This window comes from Argopecten irradians, chromosome 13 (genome assembly GCF_041381155.1).
Source record: "Argopecten irradians isolate NY chromosome 13, Ai_NY, whole genome shotgun sequence".
In the NCBI taxonomy this organism is placed as follows: domain Eukaryota; kingdom Metazoa; phylum Mollusca; class Bivalvia; order Pectinida; family Pectinidae; genus Argopecten; species Argopecten irradians.
Window position 1 is genome coordinate 36110633 of NC_091146.1, and position 27327 is coordinate 36137959.

Consider the following 27327-nt stretch of genomic DNA (forward strand, 5'->3'; position numbering starts at 1 on the left):
CCAAATTTGACCACAAACATCCTTGGTGGAAGGGGAACAGAACTTGTATAGATTTTGGCTCTGACCCCCAGGGGCAGGAGGGGCGGGGCCCAATAGGGTAAATAGAGGTAAATCCTATAAATCGCTACTTGTCCTAGAGTTCTGCATGGATTGAAACCAAGTTTGGCCACAAACATCCTTGGGGGAAGGGGAATAGAGTTTGTTTAAATTTTGGCTCTGACACCCGGGGGCAGGAGGGGCAGAGCACAATATGGGAAATAGCGGTAAATCCTATAAATCGCTACTAGTCATATACATTGTAGTCCTGCTTGGATTTTAACCAAATTTTGCCAGAATCATCCTTGGGGGAAGGGTAACAGAATTTGTATAAATTTTTGCTTTGACCCCCCTGGAGCAGAAAGAGTGGGGCCCAATAGGGGAATTAGAGGTAAATATTCAAATTCCTTCAGAAAAGAAACAATGAACCTGTACTCAGAACATTACTTGGCATTACAAACCAGGTGAGCGATACAGGCCCTCTGGGCCTCTTGTTTGTTAGTTTAGATTGTAAACTGAAAATTCTGTATCACGTGTGCATTTGTTACAAGGAAGGTTGACAAACCTCTGGACTTTAACAGACATTAGATAGAAAAGGTCTCGAGATTTTGATCTACATGTAGGCCTATACAGTCGTGAGCCGACATTTCTCATGCCGGTCCAGCCGGGCATTTTCCTCGAGGGAACTTACTTCACAAGTCACAGAAGCCTGACCAATCCGATAAGACTACAGTTATGACCTCGTGTCAACTTCCAAATAAGGAAAACGACTGAGAGAAAGTAACATGGCGGCAATGACAAAGTTGTCAAGTATCTACAGAACAGTTGTTCCTCGCAGGACATTCACGACCAGGAACGTCCTTCGAGCAACACCACCAGGAAAGCCAAATGACGTAAGTTTCAAATAATGTAAAAGTTACTGTGTGTTTCAGTCATCAAATGTCACTTTTCCGCCTGTTAACCTAACGCTTATAACTCTGACGTCGCTAAATCGTAACTTCAGTAACAGTTACAGGAGCAATGACCTTCGGACAACTACTGAACACTAAAAATATATAGTGATAATTTCAATATTAGTTTTGTACTAGCCCGAGATACTCTGGCCCTGACACCAGACTTAGACATCATTATGACAGATAGATGTCTGGTTTAGGGCCAGAGCGCAGTAGTACTCGAAAACCTGGAATAAGCCGACACCGTTTGGTATCGGGCCAGGTACTCTCCGATTCAGACTACTTACAAAATATTACCACCGAGAATCGCCACTTACCTTGGTCTTTTCAACAAATGAATAATTTATCTACTCATAGCCATCCATTTCATCACGCATGCAAGTTCTATTGTGTCAACACAGTAGTTTCTTTTCCTCAACTTTAAATTTTCCTCGTCGTCGTCGCCATTTTCTCGTAGTATGCAAATCATTTTTAATATCGACGGATTGCTATATTTGGGTAGATATGATATTCATTTGTTGAATAGACTAAGGTTAGTGGTGCTTCTCGGTGGTCAGGCTGAATCGGAGAGTACCTGGCCCGGTACCAAACGGTGTCGGCTTATTCCTGGTTTTCGAGTACTATTGCGCTCTGGCCCTAAACCAGACATCTATCTGTCAAAGTCTGGTGTCAGGGCCAGAGTATCTTGGGCTAGTTTTGTACTATTAACATTATATATAATGTCAATTGAATACACACATATATGAAAAGGTTCAATGCTTTTTCCTTTACAAGTATTTCCTACTAGGACTAACTTCATTCAACATTTATCAGAGAGAGTTACTTCCCTTTGGTATCAAAGTCTCCTAAAGGCTTCTACAGTACAGTACCTACCCTACAATAGCCCCATTGTAATGTTAAACAACCCCATTTGGTACACGACCCCTTATAGTACAACAAATAGTTTTCTCCCTCTAAAATCCTCTTTACTGTGTTTGGTCACCTTACTCATTTATGCTATATTGTGGTGTGAAAATACCAGAACAAAATGACAATTTATGGTCAAATTTGACTTGGATTAATCAGCGATTAATATTAATCTCCTAATGAAGATTATAACAAAATCAACAGGGTTTAATGTTTTTTAATGTTTAATGTTAAAAATTAAAACAGAAGAGTGTATTCATTTTGTTATGTAATTAATCAAATTATACTCATACATATACTGAAAGTTACCACTCAATCCATTTTTAATGACCCATTATACTTGCAATAAGAAAGATCCATGATTTTGTTGAATTTTTCATATAATTAACACAAATTTGACTTGTCAACCAACATACCTCAACTCTGTCTAAACCGGAAGTGACCCAGTGAGGTATTATAATAAAACTGGTTTATATTTTAGCTTGCAGACAATTTTTTTTTATTGTGGATTCTTGTCAGAAACTGACAAACATTGAAGCACAAGGAATTAGGGCTGTCACGGGTACTAAATTTTGTCCCCAGTACCCAAATTTTAGTAATTTTGGAAGATCGGTTGATCGACGGAGATTCGATGAAATCATATTTGAGTTCAGTAAAGATAGCTTCATTATAATTGTCTACTTCATTTCTATTGGACATTCATAATTGCTAATGAGCTGCCGTAAACTAAAGTGTCAGTCTAACCAGCGTGTCTGTAGGCTAGCATTAGCTGCAATATTGTAGCTCAAAAGACTATTTGACAGAAAATGGTGTCGTCTTTAGAGCTACAATTGGTGCCTATTACTGCTAATGGAGCAAAGAAATGATTATGCAAACCATTATAAAACGTTTGTTTGCATTTGTATCGTACTTGTTTGATATCGCTTACCTACTAGGCAATAAAACTGAACCACATAAAATATCAAATTCTCATAGAGGCATTATTTTTTTTACATAATACATATGAAGGTCTTTCTGAAGGGAATTTATACGGCAAGTCCTCAAATTGTGAACTTGACGTCTTTTGAGCGGTACGGTAGATATAAAGAATGGTAGTTGTGTTTGTTTTGGACAAAAATATTATGTAAATGCATGTATACGCATAAAATAATTGGAAACCTACAAAAAAGTATAGAAAACTATGCCCGAGTGATTTTCGGAGGCAGTGCTCCACTACGACACATAGGGACCAATTCGTACCCGGCCGAAAGATATTAGTAGGCCGGGTACGTATATTCGTTCTAGGCTAGCATATACCAGTCCTTCCGGTCATGTGACATAGTCTTCATTCGGATGGTCTCTAGTGTTATCGGATATGACTATAGTGTGACCTATTTAAGTGCACATGTCCGTTAAGTAGATTGTTCTGCATCAAAAGACAGTCACAGAAATAAAAATTGGAACAATGTTGCATGTGAAAATGTTGTCAAAAGATAAGGTGTCATCCTTGGTGAGTGAAAACAAAACAAATGAGTTGGATTTTGTAATACTTTTATGTAAGTTCTAGACTTGTTTACGTACATCCAGACGAATTTTCCTATTTTGACGGGTACCCGGGTATACATTTTTCGATCCAGTTACATCCCCCAACCTGACCCGTAACCAGATACTCGGGTACCCGTAACAGCCCTACAAGGAATGCATTTGAAAATATCCCAAAAAATATGTCAAATTAACTAGTATCACTCTGAATATGTCCCCCCTTCCTATTCTAACACCCCCATAAACTGTTATCATTATCAAAGTCACCTGTTTAAATTATAAAAATTTGTTAGAGTTATCTTCCTTTATTACTGCTTGACCGATATTTTTGAGGTTGGTGTCTGAATACATATTATTATATTGTACAGTTTAATTGTTATCCCCAGCGAAACGTGTTTGTGTGGGATATTAACTTGGGTTCCGTCTGTGCGTCCATCCGTGATTCTTTTCGGGCTACCAAATTATCGTTTCCTCTTGTTTCTGGGCTATAACTCTAAAACCGTTCAACCCAGCTCCTTGAAACTTTCTGTATATATCAGACAAGTGCCATTAATGTGCCTTTTGATATTGTGGACCATCCCTTTTCAGTGTTTTTTTCTGTTACCATGGAAACTTACTTAAAATCATAATATTTAAAGTTATCCTTCAACTCTTACTTTGACCTTGATACATGTATTTGGATGTTCATACCAACTGCAGGGTGCGGGGGATAATGATATGCTTTGTGGCTCATTGTTTTTTATCCCCTGCTTTCTCCAAAACGGAGGATATTAATTTGGGTTTGTCCGTCTGTCTGTCTGTCCGTCTGTCTGTAACACCTTCGTTTCTATGCAATAACTGTAACAAATGTAAACCGATTTTCTTCAAACTTGATGACAAGGTTAAATGCCTTAAGGGCTTGGCCAAATTTTATCGTGGACCTTTAATTAGCTGAGTTATGGCCCTTTGAATTACTAAACACATCATTTTCTGCAATTTCCGTGCAATAAGTGTAACAAATGTAAACAGCTTTTCTTCAAACTTAGTAACAAGGTCAAATGCCTTAAGGCCAAGTTCGATCCCGACTTTCAACAGACCTTATTTAGCGGAGTAATGGCCCTTGCTTAATTAAAAAAAAAAAGTCAGTTTCTGCCACTTCTGTACAATAACTGTAATAAATATTAACCAATTTTCTTCAAACTTGGTAACAAGGTCAAATGCTTAAGGGCTTGGCCAAGTTCGATTGCCACTTTTGGCTGACATTATGTAGCGGTGTTATGGCCCTTTGATATACTAAAAACATCATTTTCTGCCATTCCCTGTGCAATAATTGTAACAAATTATGTAATTACAGGTATGCATTATTTAAACTATGCTTTATTCAATCAGTTTCCTTTACCCCATAATAAATTCCACGAATTTGCTTGTCATTAGTTTACATTAATTGTTCCTTTATTCTGATTAAAAGCAGCCATGCATTTAGCTGCTGTGCAGTGACCCATGACGAACTGGGCTGTTAAAACTGTTTTACTGATAGTGGAAATGAATACACCATTATTTGGTTCAATGCATTAATGAAATGGTGAAAAATTTAGAGAAAATATACCAAGTCACTATATAAATATCATAGTGTTATATCAAAATGAAAGGCCTAATTTACTATATCTGTGTACATACATAACTGTTTTGACAAATATATAATTTTTGAGAAAAAATATTGAAAAACTATTGATTTCAAGAGCATGTACATCACTAATACAGTGTTCAATCTACGATTATTTTTCGTGGGTCATTTTCAATGGTTTTTGTGAAAACAATGGGTCCCACAGTGTTATAGATACTCATTCCCAGAAATTTCATGGGTCCTTTTAAAATTCTGTGAGTCCAGGACTCGGGATGCGCACGTAGATTTATCACTGCTAATACATATTGTAATGCACTGAGCCCTTTATTATGTATAGTTACCTCCTGTTACATAGTTGTATGTCTGAGAGTGAAATAAAATCTGAAAATCTGGTCGTTAAAATGTTTCGTTTCATCTCTAGGTATAAGATGTAAGCTTAGCTGGGAAGGTGTAATTTGTCTTTGTCTTTTGTCTACCAATACAAATTAGTATTCACCATTTTAAATTGGTTTCTGGTGATCTGTTGTTGTTATATTGACTAGAGTCTAGTCCGTCTTTTATGGTTTATTTCTTTCATTAAGTTTAAGCATGTTACAAAATATCACGAGTAAATGTTTGTGATCAAGCGAATTTTGTGTAATTAGCGTAAATTTCCTCTTTGTGTAAATTTCCAAGTCTACAGTACTCAGAATCCATTTCCTACACAATTTTTTAATTACCTGTATACAAATTAAAATATGAAATCAAGTATTCATTTGTCTATTTAACAGTATCATCACAACTGAAAATATGTACTTTTTTTCATTTCAGTCGATGCCTTTCCTACAAAATAAGCCAATCGGCAAGTTATCCTTTACACTAGCATTCATGATGTATGTAATGACTGGCTTCACTTGGCCTGTCATGGCTATCAGGGATCAATGTATCCGGATAGGAGCCGCCGTAGAGGATCCCGCCGAGTAAAGGTCAGAGGCTTCTGTAGGAGTGAAGGGTCAGGACGTCTGTAGGGGTGAGGGGTCCGAATGTCTGTAGGGGTGAGGGGTCAGGACGTCTGTAGGGGTGAGGAATCAGGACGTCTGTAGGGGTGAGGGGTCAGGACGTCTGTAGGGGTCGAGGGGAATCAGGACGTCTGTAGGGGTGAGGGGTCAGGACGTCTGTAGGGGTGAGGAATCAGGACGTCTGTAGGGGTGAGGGGTCAGGATGTCTGTAGGGGTGAGGGGTCAGGACGTCTGTTAGGGGTGAGGGGTCCGGATGTCTGTAGGGGTGAGGGGTCAGGACGTCTCTAGGGGTGAGGGGTCAGGACGTCTGTAGGGTTAAGGAGGTCAGGATCCTAGACGTCTGTAGGGGTGAGGGGTCAGGACGTCTGTAGGGGTGAGGGGTCCGGACGTCTGTAGGGGTGAGGGTCAGGACGTCTGTAGGGGTGAGGGGTCAGGACGTCTGAAGGGTGGATCAGGAACTCCGTAGGCGGTGACCAGGACGTCTGTAGGGGTGTAGGGAATCAGGACGTCTGTAGGGGTGAAAGGGACAGGACGTCTAGGGGTGGGGTCAGGACGTCTGTAGGGGTGAGGGGTCATGACGTCTGTAGGGTGAGGGGTCATGACGTCTGTAGGGGTGAGGAATCAGGACGTCTGTAGGGGTGAGGGGTCCAGGACGTCTGTAGGGGTGAGGAATCAGGACGTCTAGGGGATGGGGGTCAGGACGACTGTAGGTGGTGAGGGGTCATGACGTCAGTGTAGGGGTCAGGGACGTCTGTGGGGTGAGGGGTCAGGACGTCTGTAGGGGTGAGTGGGTGTCAGGAACGTCTGTAGGGGTGAGGGGACTGACATTTCAGGATCGTCTGTAGGGGCCGTAGAGGGAATGTCCGGAGATAGGGGTCAGGATGTCTGTAGGAGTGAGGGGTCAGGACGTCTGTAGGGGTGAGGGGTCAGAAGTCTGTAGGGGTGAGGGTCAGGACGTCTGTAGGGGTGAGGGGTCAGGACGTCTGTAGGGGTGAGGGGTCAGGACGTCTGTAGGAGTAAGGGGTCAGGACGTCTGAAGGGTTGAGGGGTCAGGACATCTCTAGTGGTTAGGGGTCAGGACATCCTAGGGGTGAGGGGTCAGGACGTCTCTAGGGGTGAGGGGTCAGGACGTCTGTAGGGGTGAGAGGGTCAGGACGTCTGTAGGGGAGTGAGGGGTCAGACGTCAGGAGGGGTCAGGACGTCTGTAGGGGTGAGGGGTCAGGACGTCTGTAGGGGTGAGGGGTCAGGACGTCTGTAGGGTGAGGGGTCAGGATGTCTGTAGGGGTGAGGGGTCAGGACGTCTGTAGGGGTGAGGGGGGTCAGGATCAGGGACATGTCTGTAGGGGGTGAGAGGGTCAGGACGTCTGTAGGGGAGGAGTGAAGGGACGGGTCAGGACGTCTGTAGGGGTGAGGGGTCAGGACGTCTGTAGGGGTGAGGGGTCAGGACGTCTGTAGGGGTGAGGGGTCAGGACGTCTGTAGGGGTGAGGAGTCAGGACGTCTGTAGGGGTGAGGGGTCAGGACGTCTGTAGGGGTGAGGGAATCAGGACGTCTGTAGGGGTGAGGGGTCAGGACGTCTGTAGGGTGTGAGGGGTCAGGAAGTCTGTAGGGGTGAGGGTCAAGGACGTGGTAGGGGTGGGGTCAGGACGATGTAGGGGTGAAGGGTCAGGACGTTCTGTATAGGGATAGGTGAGGGGTCAGGACGTCTGTAGGGGTCCGGGGTCAGAGACGTCTGTAGAGTGTGAGGGGTCAGGACGTCTGTTGGGGTGAGGGGTCGAGGATGTTGTAAGGGTGAGGGGTCAGGACGTCTGTAGGGGGTGAGGAATCAGGACGTCTGTAGGGGTGAGGGGTCAGGAGGGTGTAGGGGTGATCGTCAGGTAGGGGTGAGGGATGTAGTCCTGTAGGACGAGGGGTAGGACGTCTGAGGGAGTGTGGGGTCAGGACGTCTGTAGGGGTGAGGGGTCAGGACTGTCTGTAGGGTGAGGGGTCAGGACGTCTCTAGTGGGTGAGGGGTCAGGACGTCTGTAGGGGTGAGGGGTCAGGACGTCTCTAGGGGTGAGGGGTCAGGACGTCTCTAGGGGTGAGGGGTCAGGACGTCTGTAGGGGTGAGGAGTCAGGACGTCTGTAGGGGTGAGGGGTCAGGACGTCTGTAGGGGTGAGGAGTCAGGACGTCTGTAGGGGTGAGGGGTCAGGACGTCTGTAGGGGTGAGGGGTCAGGACGTCTGTAGGGGTGAGGGGTCAGGACGTCTGTAGGGGTGAGGGGTCAGGACGTCTGTAGGGGTGAGGGGTCAGGACGTCTGTAGGGGTGAGGGGTCAGGACGTCTGTAGGGGTGAGGGGTCAGGACGTCTGTAGGGGTGAGGGGTCAGGACGTCTGTAGGGGTGAGGGGTCAGGACGTCTGTAGGGGTGAGGGGTCAGGACGTCTGTAGGGGTGAGGGGTCAGATGTCTGTAGGGGTGAGGGGTCAGGACGTCTGTAGGGGTGAGGATGTCAGGACGTCTGTAGGGGTGAGGGGTCAGGACGTTCTGTGGAGTGAGAGGGGTCAAGGGTCTGTAGGGGTGAGAAGGTCAGGACGTCTGTAGGGGTGAGGGGTCAGGACGTCTGTAGGGGTGAGGGGTCAGGACGTCTGTAGGGGTGAGGGGTCAGGACGTCTGTAGGGGTGAGGGGTCAGGACGTCTGTAGGGGTGAGGGGTCAGGACGTCTGTAGGGGTGAGGGGTCAGGACGTCTGTAGGGGGTGAGGGGTCAGGACGTCTGTAGGGGTGAGGGTCAGGACGTCTGTAGGGGTGAAGGGGTCAGGACGTCTGTAGGGGTGAGGGGTCAGGACGTCTCTGTATGGGGTGAGGGGTCAGGACGTCTGTAGGGGTGAGGGGGTCAGGACGTCTGTAGGGGTGAGGGGTCAGGACGTCTGTAGGGGTGAGGGGTCAGGACGTCTGTAGGGGTGAGGGGTCAGGACGTCTGTAGGGGTGAGGGGTCAGGACGTCTGTAGGGGTGAGGGGTCAGGATGTCTGTAGGGGTGAGGGGTCAGGACGTCTGTAGGGGGTGAGGGGGTCAGGATTGTCGTAGGGTAGAGGGGTCAGGATTTCTGTAGGGGTGATGTATCAGGACGACAGGGCCAGGAATCAGTAGAGGATCCATGTAGGGGTGAGGGGTCAGGACGTCTGTCAGGAAGGGTCAGGACACGTCTGTAGGAGTGAGGGGTCAGGACGTCTGTAGGGGTGTGAGGGGTCAGGACGTCTGTAGGGTGTGAGGGGTCAGGACGTCTGTAGGGTGAGGGGTCAGGACGTCTGTAGGGTTGAGGGGTCAGGACGTCTGTGGAGGGTGAGGGGTCAGGACATTCTCTAGGTGGAGTAGGGTCAGGACGTCTGTAGGGGTTAAGGGTCAGGACGTCTGTAGTGGTGAGGGGTCAGGACGTCTGTAGGGGTGAGGGGTCAGGACTGACGTCTGTAGGGGTGAGGGGTCAGGGGGAGAGGTCTGTAGGGGTGAGGATCAGGGGTCAGGATGTCTGTAGGGGTGAGGGGTCAGGACGTCTGTAGGGGTGAGGGGTCAGGACGTCTGTAGGGGTGAGGGGTCAGGACGTCTGTAGGGGTGAGGAGTCAGGACGTCTGTAGGGGTGAGGGGTCAGGACGTCTGTAGGGGTGAGGGGTCAGGACGTCTGTAGGGGTGAGGGGTCAGGACGTCTGTAGGGGTGAGGGGTCAGGACGTCTGTAGGGGTGAGGGGTCAGGACGTCTGTAGGGGTGAGGGGTCAGGACGTCTGTAGGGGTGAGGGGTCAGGACGTCTGTAGGGGTGAGGAATCAGGACGTCTGTAGGGGTGAGGGGTCAGGACGTCTGTAGGGGTGAGGGTCAGGACGTCTGTAGGGGTGAGGGGTCAGGACGTCTGTAGGGGTGAGGGGTATCAGGACGTCTGTAGGGGTGAGGGGTCATGGAGGGGTGAGGGGTCAGGACGTCTGTAGGGGTGAGGGGTCAGGATGGGTCTGTAGGGGTGAGGGGTCAGGACTCGTCTGTCGAGGGGTGAGGGGTGACGGTAGGGGTCAGGACGTCTGTAGGGGTGAGGGGTCAGGACGTCTGTAGGGGTGAGGGGTCAGGACGTCTGTAGGGGTGAGGGGTCAGGACGTCTGTTAGGGGACGTTTAGGGTTAGGGGTCAGGACGTCTGTAGGGGTGAGGGGTCAGGACGTCTGTAGGGGTGAGGGGTCAGGACGTCTGTAGGGGTGAGGGGTCAGGACGTCTGTAGGGGTGAGGGGTCAGGACGTCTGTAGGGGTGAGGGGTCAGGACGTCTGTAGGGGTGAGGGGTCAGGACGTCTGTAGGGGTGAGGAATCAGGACGTCTGTAGGGGTGAAGGGTCAGGACGTCTGTAGGGGTGAGGGTCAGGACGTCTGTAGGGGTGAGGGGTCAGGACGTCTGTAGGGGTGAGGGGTCAGGACGTCTGTAGGGGTGAGGGGTCAGGACGTCTGTAGGGGTGAGGGGTCAGGACGTCTGTAGGGGTGAGGGGTCAGGACGTCTCTAGGGGTGAGGGGTCAGGGACGTCTGTAGGGGTGAGGGGTCAGGACAGGTCTGTAGGGGGTGAGGGGTCAGGACGTCTGTAGGGGTGAGGGGGTCAGGGAACGTCTGTAGGGTGAGGGGTCAGGACGTCTGTAGGGGTGAGGGGTCAGGACGTCTGTAGGGGGTCAAGGGTCAGGACGTCTGTAGGGGTGGGGGTCAGGACGTCTGTAAGGGTGAGGGGTCAGGACGTCTGTAGGGGTGAGGGGTCAGGAAGTCTGTAGGGGTTGAGGGGGTCAGGAATAGGGTCTGTAGGGGTGAGGGGGTCAGGACGTCTGTAGGGGTGAGGGGTCAGGACGTCTCTAGGGGTGAGTGGTCAGGACGTCTGTAGGGGGTGAGGGGTCAGGACGTCTGTAGGGGTGAAGGGTCAGGACGTCTGTAGGGGTGAGGGGTCAGGACGTCTGTAGGGGTGAGGGGTCAGGACGTCTGTAGGGGTGAGGGGTCAGGACGTCTGTAGGGGTGAGGGGTCAGGACGTCTGTAGGGGTGAGGGGTCAGGACGTCTGTAGGGGTGAGGGGTCAGGACGTCTGTAGGGGTGAGGGGTCAGGACGTCTGTAGGGGTGAGGAGTCAGGACGTCTGTAGGGGTGAGGGGTCAGGACGTCTGTAGGGGTGAGGAATCAGGACGTCTGTAGGGGTGAGGGGTCAGGACGTCTGTAGGGGTGAGGGGTCAGGACGTCTGTAGGGGTGAGGAATCAGGGTCTGTATGGGTGACGTCTGTACCCGTTTGGGTGAGGGGTCAGGACTGTCTGTAGGGGTGAGGGGTCAGGACGTCTGTAGGGGTGAGGGGTCAGGACGTCTGTAGGGGTGAGGGGTCAGGACGTCTGTAGGGGTGAGGGGTCAGGACGTCTGTAGGGGTGAGGGGTCAGGACGTCTGTAGGGGTGAGGGGTCAGGACGTCCTGTAGGGGTGAGGGGTCAGGATTGTCTTGGTAGGGGTGAGGGGTCAGGACGTCTGTAGGGGTGAGGGGTCAGGACGTCTGTAGGGGTGAGGGGTCAGGACGTCTGTAGGGGTGAGGGGTCAGGACGTCTGTAGGGGTGAGGGGTCAGGATGTCTGTAGGGGTGAGGGGTCAGGACGTCTGTAGGGGTGAGGAATCAGGACGTCTGTAGGGGTGAGGTCAGGACAGGGTCATCGGCGTCAGGTCGAGTGGATAGGGGTCAGGACGTCTAGGGGTAGGGGTGAGGAGTCAGGACGTCTGTAGAAGTGAGGGGTCAGGACGTCTAGGGGTGATGGTTCGGGTGAGGGGTCAGGACGTCTGTAGGGGTGAGGAATCCGGAGGGTCAGGAGGGGTGTAGGGTCAGGGACGTCTGTAAGGGGTCATCGGACGTCTGTATGGGGTGAGGGGTCAGGACGACTGTAGGGGTGAGGGTCAGGGTTTGTAGGGGTCAGGGGGGTTTCAGGAGTCTGTTAGGGGTGAGGAGTCAGGACGTCCTGTAGGGGGTGACTGTCTGTAGGGTGAGGAATCAGGACGTCTGTAGGGGGTGAGGGGTCAGGACGTCTGTAGGGGTGAGGAATCAGGACGTCTGTAGGGGTGAGGGGTCAGGACGTCTGTAGGGGTGAGGAATCAGGACGTCTGTAGGGGTGAGGGGTCAGGACTCTGTAGGAAGGGTCAGGACGTCTGTAGGGGTGAGGGGTCAGGACGTCTAAGGGTAGGGGGGTGAGGGGTCAGGGGTCAGGACGTCTGTAGGGGTGAGGAATCAGGACGTCTGTAGGGGTGAGGTGGAGGGGTCAGGGGACGTCTGTATGGGGTGAGGGTCAGGACGTCTGTAGGGGTGAGGAATCAGGACGTCTGTAGGGGTGAGGGGTCAGGATGTCTGTAGGGGTGAGGGGTCAGGATAGGGACATATGTAGGGGGTGACATTTTAGTTGAACATGGGACTCTATTGATGGCAATGTCCTTGTCATATATATTTTTGATTTCAAATGGAACTGAATATATAAGTTTCCATGTGATTACCTCGACTAATGTTTGTGAGGAAACTATTGTTTCTATTGGTGATGGAAATTACTTCAAAAGATGGATACACTCACTAATGTTCAATTTCAGGAATATTACGAGTTGCGTTCCATCACCACTGAAGATACTTAGTTTCTTGCACAAAAGTTATCGGGTATCATGTAGTGGTAGTGACTTTAGTGCCATTGTTACTGGTAGTTTATGTTTTTAGGTCACACTGAGACGAAGTCTCGAGTGGACCTATTATATCTCGCCTTTTGTCCGTCGTCGTCCATTGTGTGTGGTATATGTCCCGTAAACAATTTACATTTTCGACTTCTTCTCCAAAAGTGAGGCAAAACTGCTGAAGCAATTTCAATGAAATTTTGACACAAACCTTCTAAAGGCATAAGGCCATCATTATTTGTGAATTATATGGTGCCCCACCTCCCAGGGGGCTGTGGGAGGGGCCAAAAGGGGTTGAAAAATTGACTGAAATTTCAAAAAACCTTCTTCTCTACTCACAGATGTGATGGAAGCATAGTGTACTCTTCATAGATAGAAAGGTTCGTGACAAAAAATTGTGAATTGTATGACCCTGGGGGTCACGCTTCCCCCCCTGGGGACAGGGGGTTAAGTTTACTATAGTTTATATTGGGGAAAACACATTTTTGACCATTTTTTGGTCATTTGTAATAGGTAAAATTAGTAAAAAAATGTCAAAATTATCAGTATGAGATAGCCATTTGAACCCTATTAACAAATTTTCCATGACTGACCCCCTGGGGGCAGAGGGGCGGGGCCAAACAGAGTCAAAATGACTAAAAATTTCAAAAAATCATCAGATGGGTCAAACCTAGAAAGTAACACAATAAAGATTTTCATTATCAAGGAATACAATTAAACTTTAATAATTCATGGAACCTAGAAAGTAACACAATAAAGATTTTCATTATCAAGGAATACAATAAACTTTAATAATTTATGGAACCTAGAAAGGAACATGTACATGAAGATTTTCATTATCAAGGAATACAATAAACTTTAATAATTCATGGAATCTAGAAAGGAACACATGAAGATTTTCATTATCAAGGAATACAATAAACCTGATTTGTTTGTAATGAGTTTCATGCTTCTTTTTTTTTTTTATAAAATTGTCTGTTGTGTTTTGCTGTTTTCAGAGTGGAAATTTGTGAGGCGGAGAGTTGTGTGGCGGAGAGTTGTGTGGCGGAAAGTTGTGTGAAGACCATTAAAAACTTATCAAGTATGAAAAAACACACATAGAGAAGTCAAAAAAGAAGAGTCAACCATACAGATATCAGTGATACTATACAAACTGTCAATAAATCAGGAAATATGTATATAACATTGATTTAAGTGTTAATTGTCACCTTGCACTCCTAGGGCAGTAAATAATTGAATTAATAATTTATATGTAATATTGATGTCATTCTAAAACCAAATTATTTAAAGAATTGCCCCACCCTAAACAAATGGTATTTTTTCTCTATCAAAAAAAAAGAGTAGACAATTCATTTCTCTTCTTTTGTTACAAAAGTTACTTATTTTACACCATTATCACCATTGAAAAGTTTTGAGCTTCACAAAAGTGATTGTACATGTACCAAAAGCAATCTAAATTATTTTATTTTTATTTTTTGTGTTAATTAGACATATACACAAATAAACACCAATTATTGTTCAAATGATGAGTATCGCTTTTGCTCTGTTGGTGGTGGAGCATCTTTAAAATGTTTGGAAAATCTCAAAAGATATATTAGAAGAATGCTATTGCCTTTTTAGGTCATCTGACCCGAAGGTTCAGGATGACCTATTGTCATCACAGGGACCTTGCACGAAAATTTTTTAACCAATAGTATACATATATATATTTGAAGAAACTCCATTTAAACATCGTGTAGCTCACTTACTTTAACCGTCACCGCCATGTTCATTTTTCTCTCGGAACGCTTCTCGACTTTACATATCGTGACTACATTATGCAAATTATGTAGTGTTTGTGCTTGTGTGTAAACTCGAGAAGCGTTCCGAAGAACAAATGAACATGGCGGTGACGGTTAAAGTAAGTGAGCTACACGATGTTTAAATGGAGTTTCTTCAAAGTACGGGTCATGTCACCTCTAAAGGAGATTGTGGATGAATACAGTTATGGGTACTGTTTACCACCACAAGCGTAGATTTTTGTGATTTTGGCTTGGTTTTTTGAGGTACCCATTAGAGCCGAGACGACATTTCGACCGGACAGGGAAATGTCTACCTAGCATTTTTTTCGTAAATTTCCCGATTCATCAAGCCATAACTTCGTCAATACTTGGCCAATTTTGTTCATCAAGCACTCATTGGAAAGATAAATTATTTCTCTTTAAGGTAAGATATCCGTCAATGTTGTATAGAAACCATTTATTAAAATAATCACGGTTTTTAAAAAATAGGTCCGTTTTTCTCGACTGCCGAGTTCATACCCTTGATACTATAATATATATTTATGTATAGTGTTAGTTTTAAAAAAATCGTGCCAGGTCCCTGTGATTGTCATTATGCATCTTCCTTCGTTGTGCACCGTTCAACGTGCGTGCGCTGTGCGCTGTCCACCGTGTGTAAACTTTTCATTCAATCGACTTCTTCTCAATAACCGAAAATTGTGTGGCGGAGATGTTGTGTGAAGACCATTCAAAAAAAACTGATCAAGTATTGAAAACACAACACAGAGAAGTCAAAAAAAGAAGAGTCGACCATACACAGATATCAGTGATACTGTACAACTGTCAATAAATCAGAAAAAAATATGTATATAACATTGATTTATAGTGTTAATTGTCACCTGCACTCCTAGGGCAGTAAATAATTAATTAAATAATTTATATGTAATATTGATGTAATTCTAACACCAAATTATTTAAAGATGTCCAACCGCTAACAAATGGTATTTTTTTCTTTATCAAAAACAAGAGTAGACAATTCATTTCTCTTCTTTTGTTACAAAAGTTACTTATTTTACACCATTATCACCATTGAAAAGTTTGAGCTTCTTATTTTACTTCAAGATAAAAATATTAAAACTGATTAATTGTATCCTGAAAAAATTCCAATTTAACCATTCGTATCTCTTCTGACCAAATGTCAGCTTAAGAATTTTATACTATGATACTGTTTCTATTCTCCTGTCCTAAAAATTCTATAAATAACTACTAGTCATGAACAACTGAGCAAATTGTTACCAAATTTGGACTTAGGGGGTGGGGGGAAGATGAATCAATTTTCTATAAACCCTGGCTATGCCTCCAACCTGGGCCAGAAGGGTGGAACCAGATAAAGGAAATTTCATCAGTTGAAGTAATGAAAGAATTGCTTCATTTTTAGTTTCTAGCAACGACAGCGATTCGATTTGTTATCTCTAAGATTTGCACTGGCATTTTCTCCATAATTTTGAAAAGATATCATTTGTGTATTATAATGATACCAAAACATGCGGCGATTCTGTGTTTTAGCCAACCATCATCAGATGTTGAGCTATTCAAATCGCCCTGCGTCCGTGGTCCTATGGTCCATCCGTAGTCCGTCCGTAAACAATGCTTGTTATCACTTTTTCTTAAAAACTACTGCAGGGATTTTGTTTAAACTTCACATGGAGGGTCCCCTGGGTCCATATTTGTGCCATACAGATTTTGTGTCTGATCGGAAAAACAAGATGGCCGCCAGAAGATCTTTAATTTTGGCAGTTGAAGTTTGTTATCGCTATTTCTTGAGAAATACTCAAGGGATTTTGTTCAAACTTCACATGGATGGTACCCTTGGTCCCTCGTTTGTCATACAGATTTTGCGGCTGATTCGGAAAAACAAGATTGCCACCAGGCAGCCATCTTGGATTTTTGCTGTTGAATATTGTTATCGATATTACTTGAGAATTACAGAAGGGATTTTGTTCAAATTTCACATGGAGGAACCATTGGTCCCTAGTTGTGCCATACAAATTTTGAGGCTAATATGAAAAAAAAGATGGCCGCCAGGCAGCCATCTTGGACTTTGGCAGTTGAAGTTTGTTATCGCTATTTCCTAGAAAGTACAGAAAGGATCATTCTCAAATTTCATATGTACAATGTAGGTTCCCCTAGGGCCCGTGTTATGCATAGTGCATTTTGGGACCAATTGGTCAACAAGATGGCCGCCAGGCAGCCATCTTGGATTTTGATAGTTAAAGTTTGTTATCGCTTTTCCTCAGAAAGTATTGAAGGGATCTGTCTCAAGTTTCATATGAAGGTTCCCCCTAGGACACTTGTTGTTCATTTTGTAATTTGGGACCGATCGATCAACATGATGGTGGCCAAGGAGCCATCTTGAATTTTGATTGTTGATGTTTGTTACTGCTATTTCTTAGAAAGTACTGAAGCGATCTGTCTCAAATTTTATATGTAGTATGTTTGAAAAAGTTTGAAAAGCAGAGAAAAGATCCATCTTTCAATTGTCAGACATAGATCATTCTTTGGTGGGCGCCAGGATCCCTCTGAGATCTCTTGTGATAGTTTAAGTTTGTTATCGCTATTTCTCAGAAAGTACTGAAGGAATCCTTCTCAAATTTCATATGTAGGTTCCCCTAGGACCCTAATTGTGCATATTGTATTTTGGGACCGATCGGTCAACAAGATGGCCGCCAGGCAGCCATCTTGGATTTTGATAGTTAAAGTTTGTTATCGCTATATTTCTCAGAAAGTACTGAAGGGATCTGTCTCAAATTTCATATCTAGGTTCCCCTAGGGACCTAGTTGTGCATATTGTGTTTTTGGACCAATCGGTCCTCAAGATGGCCACCAGGCAGCCATCTTGGATTTTGATAGTACTATTATAGGGCATGGCTCACTGAAATCAGAACATGACAGCTTCAATAACAGTCGATGAGTTTTGATTGAAACAGATGGTTGACATCGGGGAAGAATAAATATGTTAAAGGCCCACTACCTTTCCGAAACGGCTTTTAATTTAAAAATGTAAATATAAAACGAGATAGATAATTTTGTAGAGTCTCAAAAGTTATTACCTTACCATTAATACTACACGTACACTCATCATCTTCTGAAAAAATTAATAAAAATAAATAAAATGTTAATGTACATACTGTCATAACACGGGTTGTCTTATATTTACCGCCGTCCTCCTAAATACCGCGTGGTAGTTGACGATCACTGTGCCAGACGGCAAAACAACGAAATGACTCTCCACTGATATAATATATTACGCAGGAAATCTTGCATATGGTTGGTGTTGTAACCTCATCTAAGGCCATCGGTATATATATTCTGATGTTTTTTAAGAAACCTTTATGTTTTGCTCCGGAAGGCCTTTAAAGATATTGACAAAAATTTCTGACAAAAATAAAATTCTTTATTTACACAGAAAAATAAACACGGTCGTATAGCTGGTTTAGAATGGTTGGCTCCGTCCACACTACAATCACCCAAGCATACACATGTGTAGATGTATTATGAGACCTGTACCGTAAAGACAAATGACCTTTCCGAAACAAAAAATTTAATTTCTTTAAAAAAAATACTAACATAAAAAAAAGTTTTATATCGATCAATGGCCTAAGATAAGGTTCAAACACCAATATAATGCAAAGTTGTCTGTGTTACCAGGAGTATGTTAACAGTGGAGATCCATTTTGTCTATCACGGTGGTAGTCCATTAGTGTGCGGTCATTAGTACGACAATGGTAAACAAAAAATTACCTGTACGTATTATGAAAAGTAAGATTCACTTTATTTTGATTAAAATTGTTCAGGAGTTGATGCTATGTATTAACGCTATGCTAATAATTTCTGCTACTCTTCAAAATTATCAATCTCGCTTAAAACAAATTACATTTCTATTTTGAAAATTAAAAGCCATTTTGGAAAGGTAGTGGGCCTTTAAGACTCCAGAAATCAAGTTACTCAAATGTAATAAAAAATCAACATGATGATCCCCGTCGTAGACCCACGGTTGATCGCACTACACTACTTGTGATAAGTGTAGCGTAGTGTGCGATCACCTGTGGGTCTCCGACGATGCATGATGATGCTCAAATTTCACCAAAATTTTGTAAAGACTCTGTTACATTGCTGTGGTGTAGAAACCATGTGATCAAATGGTACCTAACACGACTACATTAGGCATTAAAAACCGTTTCTCAACCGACGGTTTTGCAGGTCGGTGCATCATACGGACCACAATTATATTCCGTAAAACCTTTTTGTTTCAAAATAATGTAAGTTTTTTTTAGCCAATTTTGATACTGTGTATTGTCAGTTGCTGAGCATGTATAGTGGGAAGAAAAATCCCGGTGGGATATTACTGGGGAAGTATTTTACAGAGATCAACATTTTATATGACACTGGTACATTGCAGTTCACCAAATCACAAACAATTGTTCAAGTTAAACGTAAATTACACCACATTTTCTTAATGCGAGTCGAGTATGCTACCATTTGATCAGTTTCATATAAGAGTTTTGTTTGTTTATTTTCCTATTTACAACCAAATAAGGATTGAAAAGGGTTTTTTATTGAGTTTACAGTGGTACATGTATGAACGCAATAGGATACAGATATATATAATGTAGCGCGTTAGTGCACATATAAATTTACATATTGCTCTTCTTTGGTAAAGTAAACAAAGTCTGTATTCATATCGCTGTAAGTCGGGTCAGGTAGAAATAATAAACATTCACGATGAAGCGTCTTTAAATTATACAGTAAAGAAAAATATCAACACGTAACATAGCAACAACAAGCTAATTCGGTCAATATGGCCTATGGCTACTTATTTGTTTACTTCACGCTCCGACGAGATTTCATCAAAACAAAAGCATGACAATTCTTTTTATGTTAAAGGTGGGCATGTGTCGGAAAAATGTGTCGGAAAAATGTGATTTTTTCATGGCTAAATATATGTATCTAATTTTCATTTTTTTTTTTGTGTTCTGGTATATATTGATTTGTCTTAGTTATGAAAGGGGAGCTCATAGTACATGTGTTTTATTTTGTTACCTGAACCGACAGTGAATACAGATTGTTTATTTTACCAAAGAAAAGCAATAAGTAAATATAATTATTTAAGTTTGTGCCAGGATTGTTGGTGGAGGAAAGCTGGAGTACCCTGAGAAAAACTACCAACCAGAGGTCAGTACCTGGCAACTGCCCTGTATGGGATTCAAACTCACAATCCAGAGGTTGAGGGCTTGTGGTAATATGTTTGGACATCTTAACCATTTGGTCACAAGTAAAATAATGTTGAGGTAATTTTACATTTTTTTAATTTAGGCTGTGTGTATTACCCAACAGTATGGTTTAAAACATTGGAAAAATAGAAAATAGAAACTATTAGTTAAACTATATGAGTTCAGCAGATTTGTAGATACCACATGATACTATACAGTAAAACCACATTATAGCGCCACCCGTTATAACGCCAAATTTAAAATAACACTACAATGACAACATTTAAATCTCAAGATTGTGTTAAAGATAATCTAAAATTCAATATTATTACTGATTTTTAAACATAAAAGTACAATTTCATAGATATGGTACATGTACATAAGTTTTTGACAGAAAGATGTGTATTCATTGCTTATGTATGTTGTACAACTGCTTTTTGTGCATATGATATCATTTTGTTTCATCTGCAGCCCGATATACCACCAAACTCAATATATTGCCAAAATCTCAGAAAGCAGAAGGTGGTTATGTAACAGGGGTTTACTCACCATCATTTTAAATCAACATCATTCATAATAATAATAGGTCTGAAATATTGACAAAATCAACATAGAGTATCAAATAAAGAAAATATTTAAAAATCTTTAAAAAAATAATCAAGTGATAAATAATATTCTGATTAACACAAATGATCCATCTTAATTACTAATTACATACAACAATATCTTAATCTGCGTAAAAATCTGATCATTGTGTATAAATGATAAATGGAAACATCAGGTTTACTCTCTCATAACCCCTATTAGTGTCATAATGAACCGGCCGAGCCTTTGTACAGGAAGAGTTCAAGTTAGTTTAGAGGGGTGAATGAGATAGAAACCAGAGATCAATATGATATGTGATACTGATGAATTTTTACCTGATAGTACAGGTGTCTGTGAGGACTACAATATTAATATAGGCCAAAAAAATACATATATGTTTCAGGTGCATGTAATCCTATACGCTACCCTTGTTTTACCTCTAACCCTCGCTATTTTATCACACTTAGCGAAAAAAAAAAAAATGTTTAAAATAGTTGTTATTTGCGATTTCATCTTTGATATTTACACTTGCTTTAAGTATCCTGAAAAGTCAAACCAAATTAACGAGGAGAAAATGATTCTAGCCTCTCTATTATAGTCTGAAAGATTTTACTTAATAAAAAATAAATAAAAAAATCCCTTCTGACCTACCCTTATTTTTTCAGTCATGTAACCTGAAACATACATATAATGGTTTTGGCCTTATAAAACACATTTCATTCAAACACAAACATACACATGCAAGAAATGTTACTACATGTATATAAATATATATATATATATAAACTGTTTTATAGTTGTGTTTTCTTTTTATGTATATATATATATATATATATATGATAAATTTAAAGAAAAATCCTTAGGGACAAAATCTATAAGATAAAGTTCATTGGAAGGACATACATATATAGTAGGTTTTGATAATGGAGAATTAAACTGGAAGGCTAGTGCAGAATATCAGACACATTAACCACTCAGCCACTGTGACTCGGAGATGGAGACTTGTGGTAGACTGTCAGACACCTTAACCACTCAGCCACTGTGACCCAGAGGTGGAAGGCTAGTGCAGAATGTCAGACACCTTAACCACTCAGCCACTGTGACCCAGAGGTGGAGGGCTAGTGGTAGAATGTCAGACACCTTAACCACTCAGCCACTGTGACCCAGAGGTGGAGGGCTAGTGGTAGAATGTCAGACACCTTAACCACTCAGCCACTGTGACCCAGAGGTGGAAGGCTAGTGCAGAATGTCAGACACCTTAACAACTCAGCCACTGTGACCCAGAGGTGGAAGGCTAGTGCAGAATGTCAGACACCTTAACCACTCAGCCACTGTGACCCAGAGGTGGAGTGGTAGAATGTCAGACACCTTAACCACTCGGCCACTGTGACCCACAGGTGGAAGGCTAGTGCAGAATGTCAGACACCTTAACCACTCAGCTACTGTGACCCACAGGTGGAAGGCTAGTGCAGAATGTCAGACACCTTAACCACTCAGCTACTGTGACCCACAGGTGGAGGGCTAATAGTTATAGAATGTCAGACACCTTAACCACTCATAAACTGTGACCCAGAGGTGGAGGGCTAGTTATAGAATGTCAGACACCTTAACCACTCAGCAAATGTGACCCAGTGGTGGAGGCTAAGTGGTAGAATGTCAGACACCTTAACCATTCAACCACTGTGACCCAGAGGTGGAGGGCTAGTGTTAGAATGTCAGATACCTTAACCACTCAGCCACTGTGACCCAGAGGTGGAGGGCTAGTGCAGAATGTCAGACACCTTAACCACTCAGCTACTGTAACCCACAAGTGGAGGGCTAGTGGTAGAATGTCAGACACCTTAACCACTCAGCTACTGTGACCCAGAGGTGGAGGGCTAGTTATAGAATGTCAGACACCTTAACCACTCAGCAAATGTGACCCAGTGGTGGAGGCTAAGTGGTAGAATGTCAGACACCTTAACCATTCAACCACTGTGACCCAGAGGTGGAGGGCTAGTGGTAGAATGCCCGAGACACCTTAAACAATACCTCAGCTCCTTCTGTCCAGAGGTGGAGCACTAGGGAATTGGATCAAGATGTCAGATTTAGCCACATGGCTATCACAGTCAAAAACAACAAAACCATAAATAATCTGTTAAACATCGCAATACACTCATAACAGCAAATATCACAAAAATATTTTTTACTCAATTCTCACACAAAATAATTTACCGGTACACACAAATATACCTGCGTATAACAGGACTTGATGGCACATGATGATGGATTTCATTGAAAACCGAAGTAAAATAGACCGGACAGAGCAGATCCGATCACGATAACATGATAAGTGGAAATTTTGCCGGTCAAAAGTGCATGTATCACAATTTTAAAGATGCTCCATCGCCGACAGAGCATAAATGATATTAATCATTTGAACAATAATTGGTTTTTAATCGTGTATATATTAGCCTAATTAACACAAAAAATAATATAAAATAATTTATTTCGCCTTTGGTGCATGCGCAATCAGTACTTCATTCCATATAGGATATTGTGTCACGGAATTTTTTCGGGATGCAATTAATTATTTTTCATATTTTTAACTTGAAGTAAAATTAGAAGCTGAAACTTTTCAATGGTGGTAATGGTGTAAAGAAAATAACTTTTGTAACTGAAGAAAAATACTAAATCGTCTACTCCTGTTTTTCATAGTGAAAAAATACCATTTGTCAGCGGTGGAACATCTTTAACATACTTCTAAAAAATTAAATTTTCACATCATATGCCCACTACTTATATTGTCACAGATAATTTTCCAAGACTTCAGTTATGTTCTGTGAAATTGTGCAAACGTCATCTCCGTAAAAATTACCAACAGTACTTAAACATCCATTTTACACCCTCAAATGTCAATAGTTGATATGTTTAAATCATGATATGTACACATAACATTGAAAACTAACATCTAAACACATGTACCGTATTCGCTGTAATCAGAGCCCCAACACATGTACCGTATTCGCTGTAATCAGAGCCCCAACACATGTACCGTATTCGCTGTAATATCAGAGCCCCAACACATGTACCGTATTCGCTGTAATCAGAGCCCCTCCCACTATAAGCTCCCTCCCCTTTTCTCGTAAAGAGTTAAAGTTGTAAAATGCACTTCCCCCTCCATCCCATGAATGTCTAACATCAGCATTTGAATAGATTAATGTCCCAAGAATACAGAGTTAAAATATGGCTGCCTTTTTTTCCGGAGTTTTTTTCCGTCCATAATTTACATTTTGGTCCCCTAATAAGCGTTCCCCCTTTACGCCCTGGGCGTTAATTACAAAGAATATGGTAATGCTGGTATAATAATAAAAAAATATGATAATAATGTTTACTTTGAGAGTCAAGGAAGGATTGCATTCACCGATTCACTACCAACATACACATTCTCATATCATAACACACACACAGTACTACAGAATTGTGTAACTGAGTTAACTCCCTTGTCTGTATTACATACACATTCTCATATCACAACACACACAATACTACAGGATTGTGTAACTGAGTTAACTCCCTTGTCTGTATTACAAATTCTCATATCATAACACACACAATATTACAGGATTGTGTAACTGAGTTAACTCCCTTGTCTGTATTACATACACATTTTCATATCACAACACACACACAATACTACAGGATTGTGTAACTGAGTTAACTCCCTTGTCTGTATTACATACACATTCTCATATCATAACACTCACACAGTACTACAGGATTGTGTAACTGAGTTAACTCCCTTGTCTGTATTACATACACATTTTCATATCACAACACACACACAGTACTACAGGATTGTGTAACTGAGTTAGCTCCCTTGTCTGTATTACATTTGGTTTGTTTATTTTTACGTCCTATTAACAGCCAGGGTCATGTAAGGACGTGCCAGGTTTGTTGGTGGAGGAAAGCCGGAGTACCCGGAGAAAAACCACCGGCCAACGGTCAGTACCTGGCAACTGCCCCACATGGGTTTCGAACCCGCTTCCCAGAGGTGGAGGGCTTGTGGTAATATGTCGGGACATCTTAACTACTCGGCCACCGCGGCCCCCTGTATTACATACACATTCTCATATCATAACAGACACAGTACTACAGGATGGTGTAACTGAGTTAACTCCCTTGTCTGTATTACATACACATTCTCATATCACAACACACACAGTAGCAGAGGAGTGTGTTCCTGAGTTAACTCCCTTGTCTGTATTACATACACGTCCTCATATCATAACAGACACAGTACGACAGGATTGTGTAACTGAGTTAACTCCCTTGTCTGTATTTTCACTACCAACATACACATCCTCATATCACAACACACACAGTAGGACAGGATTGTGTTCCTGAGTTAACTCCCTTGTTTGTATTACTTCCCTTAGTAAAATCACATGTTCACATTTTTGTCCAGAGTTACTTCCCTTGTCCACACACAATTTTGTTTAGAGGTGATTCTTTCCTGAATAAAGTCACTGTTTTAACTTATTATTAAGTCCCTAAGCTACAAGCTACCGTCTCCATTTAACTTTTTCATCTGCAACATTCCCGTCTAGAGTTACCTTTCTTGCCTAGAGTTATCTTTCTTGTTTTGATTTATCTCCCTTTAGAATAATTTATCATAATTGTTCCACAGTCCAGTCAGTAACATTTTTCATAGAAAAAGAATGAATTTTATAAGACTTATAATAGTTTATCCCAAAAATGGTAGAATAACGTTTATTCTCATTCCGATTCAAACTCGAGAGTATTGACTTTGAGCTTCGGTCAATCCTTATGTTCACTACCTTGCTTCCTTCACGTTGACAACCATCAAAATATCAGTGTGTTGTCCATGGTGTCAGAACTGTAACAGGAAAGACATTGTTTCCATATCCACACTCTTATTGCCCTGGAGGAATCTGGAGCCATATCATCGTTGTCCTTTGACATGAGAGTCCTTAGATTTTCCACGGATAGCAAGCAGATTTGACAGATGCACTTTCGACTGATCTATTTTTAGTAAACTTCCTTTGACATTGAAATCTTTTGGACTCTTTAAACTGTTTTTCATGATGGCATTAATAGAGCGTTGTAATGATTGTGCTGGTTGTCCTCCTAACCCCTGACCAACTGTTTTCTGTCCAACCAAAGGAGGCTTATCATCTTGTGTTCCCAGTGACATCTCACGGCCAACTTCTGGATTTTTTTCTGGTTTCTTGATTCCATTGGCATTTAACATATCAATAACCTTTTGTTTATTTTGTTGAAGCATTTTTCCTTGTTGGATATTTTGTTGCAATGACTGTACAAATTGAATTTTTCCCGTTTGTTGCTTTGAATTTCCGATTTGATTTTGGGATATTTCCTGTCTTTTCATTGGATGTTTAAATTGTTCTGGTGAAAATTCAGATATTTTCTGTCTTTTGATTGGATGTTGATCTGGTAAAGACTTTTTCTGTATTTTCATTGGATGTTTAAACTGTTCTGGTAAGATTTCAGATCTTTCCTGCCTTTTGATTGGATGTTGATCTTGTAAAGATGTTTCCTGTCTTTTCATTGGATGTTCCGAGAAAGTCTGTGATTTTCTCTGTGTTGAGGATTGGTCAACTGCTAATGTATCCTGGGTAATCGGATTTAGAGATTTCTCCATATAATTCTGTAGTTTAGTTTTTTCTGGTTGAATTTGTCGTGAATGCACGGAATTGAAACCACCTTGTTGTGGATCTTGAATTCGTCCATCCATATTTCTCTGTTGAATCTGTCCATCCATAGCTCTCTGTTGAATTTGTCCATCCATAACTCTCTGTTGAATTTGTCCACCCATAACATTGTGTTGAATCTGTTCATTCACAGTTCTCTGTTGAATTTGTCCATCCATAACTCTCTGTTGAATTTGTCCACCCATAACATTGTCTTGAATCTGTCCATTCACAGTTCTCTGTTGAATTTGTCCATCCATAACATTGTCTTGAATCTGTCCATTCATAGCTCTCTGTTGAATTTGTTCATCCATAGCTCTCTGTTGAATCTGTCCATCCATAGCTCTCTGTTGAATTTGTCCACCCATAACATTGTGTTGAATTTGTCCATCCATAACATTGTGTTGAATCTGTCCATCCACAGTTCTCTGTTGAATTTGTCCATCCATAGCTCTCTGTTGAATTTGTTCATTCATAGCTCTCTGCTGAATTTGTTCATCCATAGCTCTCAGTTTATTTTGTCCATCCATAGCTCTCTGTTGAATTTGTCCACCCATAACATTCTGTTCAATCTGTTCATCCACAGCTTTCTGTTGAATTTGTCCATCCACAGTTCTCTGTTGAATTTGTCCATCCATAGCTCTCTGTTGAATTTGTCCATCCACAGTTCTCTGTTGAATTTGTTCATCCATAGCTCTCTGTTGAATTTGTCCATCCATAGTTCTCTGTTGGATCTGTCCATCCATAACATTCTGTTGATTTTGTTCATCCATTTGTTCAACTTTTTGTTCATTTATTTGTCCATCCATAGCTCTCTGTTTAACCTTCACCTGATCATGGTCATACTGAAGCTTGATTATCCGGCTCCATCTTTTTCTGTCTGATGACCTGATAACAAACACAGAAAAGATAAAGATTTTATCATTTACATATTGAGGTAGTACATACACATTACTGAATATCCATAAGTTTGAAACTTATTAAATAAATAAACATAACTCATGATTTATTATAATGAATATATATAACATGCATAACTTATGATTATTGAATATTCATAACTCATGATTAATGAATATTTATAAGTTCTACAACTATACATAACTCATTTCATAATACTGTTATCCAATATTTTCACATCACATTAGAACAATGTGACTAAAAATTGTGAAATTAAACGGCCATGAAAAATCCATCATACAGAGGCATTTGACGATAAGTAGATTGTCTTAGTTACTGTCTTGTGTGTGTGGACCAATAAAGAATCCTATATGAGGCTGTGGCATGTGATTCCCTGTACCAGGAACACAAATAATTTATCAATTTGT

The 27327-nt window shown here is 42.3% G+C and overlaps 1 long non-coding RNA gene and 1 pseudogene across 1 annotated transcript; one reads left to right on the plus strand and one right to left on the minus strand.

The window, feature by feature from the left end:
• Positions 1-768: 768 nt before the first annotated feature.
• Positions 769-13765, plus strand: LOC138305519 (uncharacterized). Its single transcript, XR_011205711.1, has 3 exons — positions 769-929; positions 5830-5984; positions 13669-13765. It is a non-coding gene; the product is annotated as an uncharacterized lncRNA (long non-coding RNA).
• A 6014-nt stretch (positions 13766-19779) lies between these two features.
• LOC138305511 (beta-hexosaminidase-like) overlaps positions 19780-27327 on the minus strand; it is a 50985-nt pseudogene continuing 43437 nt past the window's right edge.